Consider the following 10,283-nt stretch of genomic DNA (forward strand, 5'->3'; position numbering starts at 1 on the left):
ATAAAGTAGGGCCTTAACTGAATCATGCTACGTCATACAACTGTTTCCTCCTTCTAGGACTCGTCAGTGATGTTAGTGACACCATACAGCTGTGTGTCCTTCTAGGACTCGTCAGTGATATCAGGGTCATCATATAGCTGTTTGTCCTGCTAGGACTCGTCAGTGATATCAGGGTCATCATATAGCTGTTTGTCCTTCTAGGTCTCGTCAGTGATGTCAGGGACATCATACAGATGTTTCGTCCTTCTAGGACTCGTCAGTAATATCAAGGACATTACAGCTGTTTTCTCTTCTAGGAATCGGGGTTCAACAGCCACGTAATTCTATAAGAATTACGTACTTTTGCAGTGTATATGTTTACATCTTGTATAAAGTTCAATGTGCTCAACACCCCCGCTTCCTCTCGCTTTTCCACCTGTATTGTCAAAGAATTCTGTGAAATTGATTGTTAAATATCAAAACGACACAATTGCTCCACCATTAGTATATCTTAATGATAAATGTATCAGTATGTTAAAAGAAATCAGTGTTATAACGTCCAATGGTGCATTATTGCAAAACAAAACAAAAACGTATTGGCACTAAGCTCTTAGAACATTCCATCATGCATAACATTATGTTTGGCCCAAATACAAATCCAGAGCAACACTTATTTCAAATAAATATTACTCATTTATGCAAAAAAAAAAATGAACATACTTGCTGTCTTGGTGTTTAAGTAAACTGGTACTAACCGAAATGTACCCCTGAGTCTGTCGTGGAAATGCATGGAAATACATATACATGTACTAATCTTTGGCGACAAAAACTATGTCTCCGAAATTGAAGTAGGCGTCGACTTTGACAAAAACGTCCCTAATAGATATTTTCTCATTGGTAGACTTGGACCCCACATAAAATTCTGTTGTAGTTTCGGTACAACATATATGATGAGGCCTTCCTTGCCTGTTGATTTAACCACCATTTCTATACTACATAAGGATAAATGTAGAATATAATGGTTTACCCTAGTCTTGAATCTATAAAACTCCGTGGTGGTAGACAACCATTCTTTTCGTCGAACGGTACAAGCTGTCTTTATAGAATGTCGTCAATGAGGACCAATATTTTCTTCATAATTGTCTTTACCTTCGAACCTATATAATCCTAGGCTATTCACGTAATGCATTCCTGTGAGAAAGACTTGTGCTTCTCTTAGAGAAGGGATATTAAAGGCATTAAGAAAGACAAAATTATCACTCATCTTAACTGTAAGGTATGTTAAATTTCCTAGCAACGCTTCTTCCAATGTCTATTATAGCACAATTGCATTGTATTATTACGATGTATAGTATAGCACCATTGCTGTGTAGTATCCAATTGTATAGTATTTAATCACCGATGGGTATTATCCCAATATATTGTAGTACAATTGCAGTGTATTATCACAATAGGTACCAGCTTTAGTGTGTAATGTATTCCACCGGCTAATAATCAACGTGAATATTACAAACTATATACTATTATCATATTAGCAGAAACCAGTTGTTTTTATTACTATTCCAACTTACTTTGAAATAATACATTATTATTTTGTCCAATCAAAATTGTTTTTATTAACCTTTTTTCTTAACTTTTTATCTTAACCTTTTTATCTTAACCTTTTTTCTTAACTTTTTTTCTATACCAACACCAATTCTACTTCATTTGTTTGCTTGTTTTTTCTTTCCTTTTTCAAGAAAAAAATGTCATTTACAAACTGCAAAAAAGATGGTGTGACTGTAAAAATTAGCATTGACTTACAACTGTGTCAATCCTTGCCCATTAATAGATGCTGAAGTAGTTACGTAATCCGTCCTTCCCTCTGATTGGTTCCTCTTTGATCCTTTTCTAAGGTATCACATGTACTCGTGCGCTCAGATTGTATTTGGAAGCAAGTCACTGGAAGAAAAATGTGTATATATATATATATATAGAGAGAGAGAGAAAAAATAATAGTAGTCCTTGTGGAAGAAAATATATGGAAAAATAAAAAAAAAATGACTCGGACAACATGATCATTATGACGTCATGGTGCAATTGAAAATAAACAGTCTGAAGAGTCCCCTAGACGGGACGAAAACGTTAGATGTTGTCTGAGTCATTTTTTTAATTTTTCCATATATATATATATATATATATTGCTTAAATTATTTAAGGGACATTCGAAATAAAGAGTCTTTGTTGTCAACACATGTCATCAAACGTCATCTATATATAGTAGTATGTTTGATAGGATTTAGTTGATCATATGTCGATGCAGTGAATCATCGTGTCGTTGACTAGTCCAAATTCGGAAACCATCTTCAAAGTCTGTAAGAGTTATTGATCTTTGCCCACAAGTTTCGAGCGCAACCAAATGACAACATTATTGATGAAAAATATCACTTTTCGTGAGAAAATAGAGATCATGGTTTTGGAGTACGAAAAAAGTACTGCATGGTCTGTAGGAGCATATATATATATATAAATAGTTACAAGTGTATCTAGTAAAACTATTAGATTTACATAAGCCAGTTTCTAGTTGGCAGCAAAATCGTTTATTTATTTCAATGTTTCTAAATTAAGCATAGATATGTAGTTGTATTTAAAATTAGGCTTTAAACGACAGTAACCAGTCACACGGTTTTGACTAAATGACATTAAACCCAAATTAAATGTCAATATTGCCAATTTTGGCACTATTTGTAACTCGCTGAAAGTAGTCATTGGGGCGGGGAAGTACGGGTGCATTCAATATATTGCATAGTTTCGCCTTGTAATATAACGCATGTACGTACAAAATGTACATTTAAGGATGTTTGGAACGAAAATCTTATAACGGAATCGATAAGATATACGTTAATGAAACAATCTCACCATTGGAGGGGAAATTCTAGCGATGGCCTCTTTTTGTTGGTGAGGTTGATTGTGAAAGATGATGTCCCTTCAGTAGCTCCAAAATGTTCAAAATTGATATCCATATATCCAATCGAAGACCGTTTCCCATTTGAACACGAGTGTTGTGCACGCCATCAAGTGGTGACTACAGTGAAATCATTAATTCAATTGACAATACCAATATTGTTAATTTTATTCATCAAACACTTCGTGACGACTGTCAGCATACACCATAACGAAGTTTCATAGGTAACATATTTGACAAGATTTCGAGCTACTTGCGTAACCGTTGTCAATGTATTATCATCAATGGTAAAAACAACTTAAGTCTGTGTTACTGCTGAAGTTTCTCAAGGGTCGATTCAATGTCTACGAGATGAAGTCTGAAGGAGCGAGATCAGGTGAAAAAGGTGTTTTGATTTCGATTTCTAGGAAATAAAAAAAATGAGATCATCTATATGAATAATAGAAGTATATACAATACATAAATATTCATGTAGATCATATACATGTTTAAGGGCACATTCAAAACATATGGCTGCACAAGTCAGAGATCACTGATTCCTTAATATATAGACATTTAAATTTATCATAGTGAGATGTCCTTATCTAGTTACCAGTTAAACAAACCAGGTCATCAACTTCATCTCATATTCACTTTTGGTACCATTGGTGATATATTGGGTAGCACCACACCTATACATATATGCGTTAGCAAAAACCTGTAGCTTCACATTATGGAACAGAAATAGAGATATTAAATGGTGTTACCTGTCATAGTGTAGAGATATGCCATTTTAACTATAAAACTGGGATACCTCGCTTCAGTACGAAGACGTTAATGGATCTATCAAATATGATAAGTCCATATACCTGAATAAAAAGATTTTACTCAAAAAAGATTTTACTAAAAAAAAAAAAAAAATATGGTGAAAAGTGATGAACGGTGGTGGAATACAAATAAATCTATGTTATAGCAATCTAATTGAAGAATAAAATATACTTGGATAGATAATTATGTAAATTAATGATGTCGATGGGGATGTGGATAAATTACGATGAATCTAAGTAGTTCATAAATATTTAGTCGAACCTTTTGGAATGTAATATAAAATTCTGTACAGCTTCAATAATTATTTCATTTTCTTCATTTGACAAGTCTGGGTTTCCTGATAATAGAATATCAGTATTCAGATCAAAATTTAAACTAAATATAAACTGATTACGTTAATTAATAAATTTTTCACACATGAATAAAAAGTGAAAATTATCTTAAATATATCCACATGAACAGAAAGGGCTATTCGTTAGATTTCTGTTAAATAAATGTTCTTTCAAGTTACTGCAATTTAAACGAAGTCTAGTATGTAGTATTTGTAAGTTACGTGTGCCAAAATTTCTATAACATGGTGGGGTTTTAATGTCTTTATTTAGGTATTTTTTTAGGATAATCAGAGAGGGGTTGTTTCTGATGTCTGCCGATATAGAATTCCATAGTTCGATTGTTGAAGGTAAAAAGGATGTTTTATAATAATTTGATTTAGAATGAACAGTTAATAATTGATTGCCTTGTCTGGTTCTGTAATCATGCAAATCTGAATGTTGAGAAGGAACAAGCGAGCAGAGATATTCTGGTGTTATTTTGTGAAACATTTTGTGAAACTGAATAATTTTATGTTTTTTCCTTCTGATAACTTTTCCCAGCATAGATCGTTGTATAAGAGTTGTATATTTACAAGTTTAGTGGCTCTCGTTACTATTCTACCTGCCTCTATTTGAACATGTTCTAGTCTCTCAATTAAATATAGTGGTAAAGAATCCCAGACTACATTCGCATATTCTAAGATTGGTCGTATAAAAGATGTATGTAGAGTTTGTAAAGAGTGTCTGTCGAGAGAAAATTTTAATTTCCTGAGTATTCCTAGACGCTTGGAAGTTTTACCTAGAATATAATTAATGTGCTCAGTCCAGATAAAATAAGCAGAAAGATATACACCAAGATGTTTATGAGAGGTTACGTTTGATACAACTGTATTGTTCATTGATACTGTATAATTTGATAGGAAGTCTTCATTTGATAGGAAGTCTGTATATTAAAGCGAGAAATGCATTATTTCATAGGAAGTCTGTATATTAATTTGAGAAATGTATAATTGGATAGGAAGTGTGTATATTAAATGAGAAATGTATAATTTGATAGGAAGTGTGTATATTAAATGAGAAATGCATTATTTCATAGGAAGTCTGTATGTTAAGTGAGAAATGTATTATTTGATAGGAAGTCTTTATATTAAAGTGATAAATGTATTATTTGATAGGAAGTCTGAATATTAATTTAAGAAATGCATAATTTGGTAGAAAGTCTTTATATTAAATGAGAAATGTATCATTTGATAGGAACTCTGTATGTTAAATTGAGAATGTAATATACCTAGAATATAATTAATGTGCTCAGTCCAGATAAAATAAGCAGAAAGATATACACCAAGATGTTTATGAGAGGTTACGTTTGATACAACTGTATTGTTCATTGATACTGTATAATTTGATAGGAAGTCTTCATTTGATAGGAAGTCTGTATATTAAAGCGAGAAATGCATTATTTCATAGGAAGTCTGTATATTAATTTGAGAAATGTATAATTGGATAGGAAGTGTGTATATTAAATGAGAAATGTATAATTTGATAGGAAGTGTGTATATTAAATGAGAAATGCATTATTTCATAGGAAGTCTGTATGTTAAGTGAGAAATGTATTATTTGATAGGAAGTCTTTATATTAAAGTGATAAATGTATTATTTGATAGGAAGTCTGAATATTAATTTAAGAAATGCATAATTTGGTAGAAAGTCTTTATATTAAATGAGAAATGTATCATTTGATAGGAACTCTGTATGTTAAATTGAGAATGTAATATTTGATAGGAAGTTTGAATAAGCCCATATTACCATTAACGTAGTTTTCGACTCTGAGCAGCATTAAAATCTGGAAAAAAAAAGAACTTCTAAAAAAAAAGAATGTTAAGAAGAGTGTGTGTGTGAGGGGGGGGGGGGGGGGTAGTGTATTGGTAGAGGGTCCGGATATGTAAGCCCTGAGGTCATGTTTGCTCACTTGTTTGCTTGGTTTACTGTCCCGCAGTATAGCTGGCAGTATGCAGTCTAGCTGACAGTACACAGTGGGCAGTAAGCAGTGAAAGTAGTTAAAATATAGCAAGCAGTAGGCAGTAAGCAGGACGTTGTCTGGTTTTATTGATTTGTTCATAGTTTGCCCGAATTTTATCGATTTAGTTTATATAGCTTACGATTTACTGCTTTGTTTGCATTTGCCATTTGCCATGATTACTACTACAATAAATCCTATCCTACTTAATACATGTATTGCGAAATCAATGAGGTATTGTTGTATAACACAATTCAGCATCGACATTTCAGAAATCAAGATCAGGTACCATCTTCGTCTCAGCGAGACCACAACCCGTTGTTACGGAGATGGACATACTTGTAACAAATTTATGGAAAGTTTGATGGTTGCATTTGTGCGTTATTACAGTGTTCGGTGCTTGTTACTTTTTGCCTAGTGGTTCTATTGTCACTATGACCTTGTCCCCCTACCTTATAAACAACAGGCGAGACAGGCATGCTCCATGCACCTTACCTGAAGGACAGTATTAAGGGATATCAGTGTGTTATAGGCAGTTTAAACATGTCCCTAGTTGACATGTGTTCACGATTACATACGCGTATCGACTGTTTTTTACCTGATTTCTTCCGAAGCGATTACAAATAAAAAAAACTGTACAGGTGGGCGACATTGTAAAACATAGCATGTTTACCAATTTAAGAAAAGACCTTGACACGTGTTATATGATAAGGCGAGAACGCTGCATTAAATATTAGTTATCTTATTATATCATATTTTAACATATGTGTCATATTTTAACATATGTGTCGCCAGGATAAACTTGCATAAAACCACAAAGGTACAAAGGATGGGATTCGATTAGAAACATTAACAAGGGTCACCTTAAAGGCATATTAAGTTGAAAAAAATGTTTAAGTTAGCTAAAGCTAAGGTTATAACTTGAGTTAGAAACAAATCCAGGGATGAATAAACACGTCGTGTAACAAATATTGAATATGAGCAATACCAAGGGGATTAAATAAAATATAGTGAGAAAGTGTTTGTCTATCGGCTAAGAACATCAGGCCACCGATACATGGAAACAACACCTTCATAATACTCGTTTGCCAAACATTTAAGGCATGCAAGTGGAGTCCCCATGCATGTACAAACGTCAATAGCTATTAAGTTGACTCTAAGTTCATAAAAGTAGTAGCTGGATTCCTGACTCTCTATATCAGAAATTTTATCTTAGATGTCTTCAGCCAGTAAGGTCATCACTACCTAGGAACAAGGACAAATAAAGCCACGTCTGCTTGTCGACACACGCGCTGGTCATAATTTACAATCATACGGAAGTGGCTATTAGATATAAATAAGATGCATCATGAATATTAATGTCTTAATTTATTATAGTTTTATTGAAGAAATCAAATGGAGTTATTTCTTACATCATACAGATACCACAACGTAAGTTTAGGTTTCACATACATCATAGGCAGTTTAAGGGTTTATTCACAGTTCAATGATAAATAAATGTAGTTCAAAAATGCTATCTTGCATGGTCACTAAGTAAAAAGGATATAATATAAAAGATCACTGTTTTTTTTGTTTTGTTTTTTGGTTTTTTTTTTATTGTCAGTGTTAATTTACGCATTCGTTACCCTAATTCTATAGTCCTTTTACACGTACAACGAATGCAAAGGATCAATAAATAACCGTTGGTCATGTAAGGGGCTCGTTGTTCGTAAAAGATGGAAATGCATACATGTACATACCAAATATAACAGAAATCATCATTTACACTTGTATACTCCGGCTTTAATCATGAAAAGATACACATATTCTTATTTGAAGCATACACTGTCATATCTTTTACCATGTGTGCTATTTTGATTGTGCTTCGTTTGCCTCTGTTGGTGTCTCCCAGACGTCCGTCCTCTCATGATCTTGGTTGTGTCGTATATCGGTGTCTCTCTCACGCCCGGCCTCTTCTTACCTGGGATTTACTGCTGTCTCACTGCCACCTGTTCTCATACGACCTTGGTTATGTCGGTGTCTCCCTCCTGCACGGCCTCATCTAGCCTGGGTAGTATTGTTTTCTCCCTGCCACCTGTCTTCATACGACCTTGGTTGTGTCGGTTTCTCCCTCATGCCCGGCTTCATCTAGCCTGGGTTGTACTGTTAACTCCCTGCCATGTCGGTATCTCTTTGACACCCGTTCTCATATGATTTTGGTTTTTACGGGGACGTTGTTTCTAATATAATCGTCATTTTATTGAACAGATATATATAATTAATTATACAGATAATTAATATAGCATTTGGCTATAAATAAACCATCTAATATATATGGTGTAATTACATCTGAAACATTATATCTTACATTAGGTGCTGGGTCTGATTTGGCTGCTTCACATCTTCTTTTCGAGTTAGTGGTTCTGGCTGATATGAATTTACCAGGAGCTGAAGCAGTCGCCTCAGAATGTGTCAACAATGGCAGCAAAAAGAGCGAGGTAATTAACTGTGCTTGTGAGTATATGTGATTAACATCAAAGTATCACAGTGGTTTATCAAAAATATACCAAAGATGTTTTGATGAATACTCAATAGCAAAGCATATGAATATGCCATAGTTTTAGTATATATTTTAACAAGACATAAGATACTTTTTTTCAATAACATGTCATCATATGTTATAACTTAATATTATAGCATTATATCATCTTTACTTCAGGTTTAGGCCGTAATGTATGTCAAAACGACACATGCAGATACAAAACATGTAGTAAAAGGACGTGTACGAACTTTTTGAGGGATTGAAATTTTGGAAAAGTAATTATGCTAATTGTGTGTCGAGAACACAATATTTTCTATATCCAAGCAATAGATTTGGATTCTGTTTGCATAAAATGGCCGATACAGAACTACCTGAGGACATTAGACTCGCATTACAATCATTGATGAATAAGAGAATAAAAATCAACAGTCTGACATAAATCTACTTATTTTACCAATGTAAATAAATGCCATATATATGATAACATAATAGATGTTCCAAAAGCTTACAGTGGTGTTTACATAGAATTCGTTTATTGAAAAATAAAGCAACATATATACACTAGCATGTATACATTCTCATATTATATTTCATATTGCCATTACGATTAAATATGTCAATTTAATGGAAGTATATCAAGAATGATTTGTGTTTGGCATTCCAGGTAAATAATGCGGGCGTCTATCGGAAGCAAAGTTTATTGGAAGCAGACTTCAGTATGTTTGACTGGCCGTCCCTCATCTCAAAAAGAATAAAGGTAGCACGTTGTAACCTTATAATTCCATAAAATGTTTTGATATCATTAAGCTAAATTTGAAATTGTTTTATATTGATTTCAGCCAATTTTGTAATTGATACTCATTTTCTCCTTTTTCCCTACAACACGTATTAAGCACTGCATTAGTAATTGATATTCAATAACTTGTGAAAACAAAACAATTTTTACGCAGATTTTTTTCATTTCAAGAAAAATAGTGGATCTATCTAGTAGAGTAGCGGAAGAGGAGGTAGGTACATTTAAATTATTGCTATAAGTGTCTTTTATTTCGAATTGCCATATTAATAGAGTATTCCCGTACATGTATGTAGCTGGTTTCGGATGACCTAATATGCTTAACTTTGTTTCCTTTTTACTACGTATATAAAATGATAAATGTATTTAACAGTTTCAAGTCTCTTATGTCGTTTACTTTTTATGTTGTACAATATATTATGTCAAAAGAATTTAACCGAAACTGAATATTTAACAATGTAAATGTGTAATCAAAGTGGTCTGAATGTGATATTTCTGTTTACACAGGTTGCAACTGCTGGTGTTTACTGAATATCTAATCTGGGTATTCACTACGTCACTAAATTGCTTGCATTAGGTATGTATCAAGTTGGTAGATCAAGAATATTTATTGACCCTGCCATATTAAAGTGTTTCATTCCCTGTTACAATACGATCGTAATCCAAATACAATTTGTATATGTAGGATACAAGGTTGACTGAGGTAATGCTGTATATTCTCATCATTAGCTGCTTCATATTTTGGCTTCATAACATTAAAATGTAATCAAGATAATCCTTAAATATATATAGCATATGACAAAAACAGACAAAACATGTAATGTCAAAGTTCGACATTTTCTGCCCATGCGCAAACTAAACTTGAAAAAAAAACTAGCTGAAACTATGGTATTTAAAAGATAAATTTCTAC

The sequence above is a fragment of the Pecten maximus genome, chromosome 9, assembly GCF_902652985.1.
Source record: "Pecten maximus chromosome 9, xPecMax1.1, whole genome shotgun sequence".
Classification (NCBI taxonomy): Eukaryota; Metazoa; Mollusca; class Bivalvia; order Pectinida; family Pectinidae; genus Pecten; species Pecten maximus.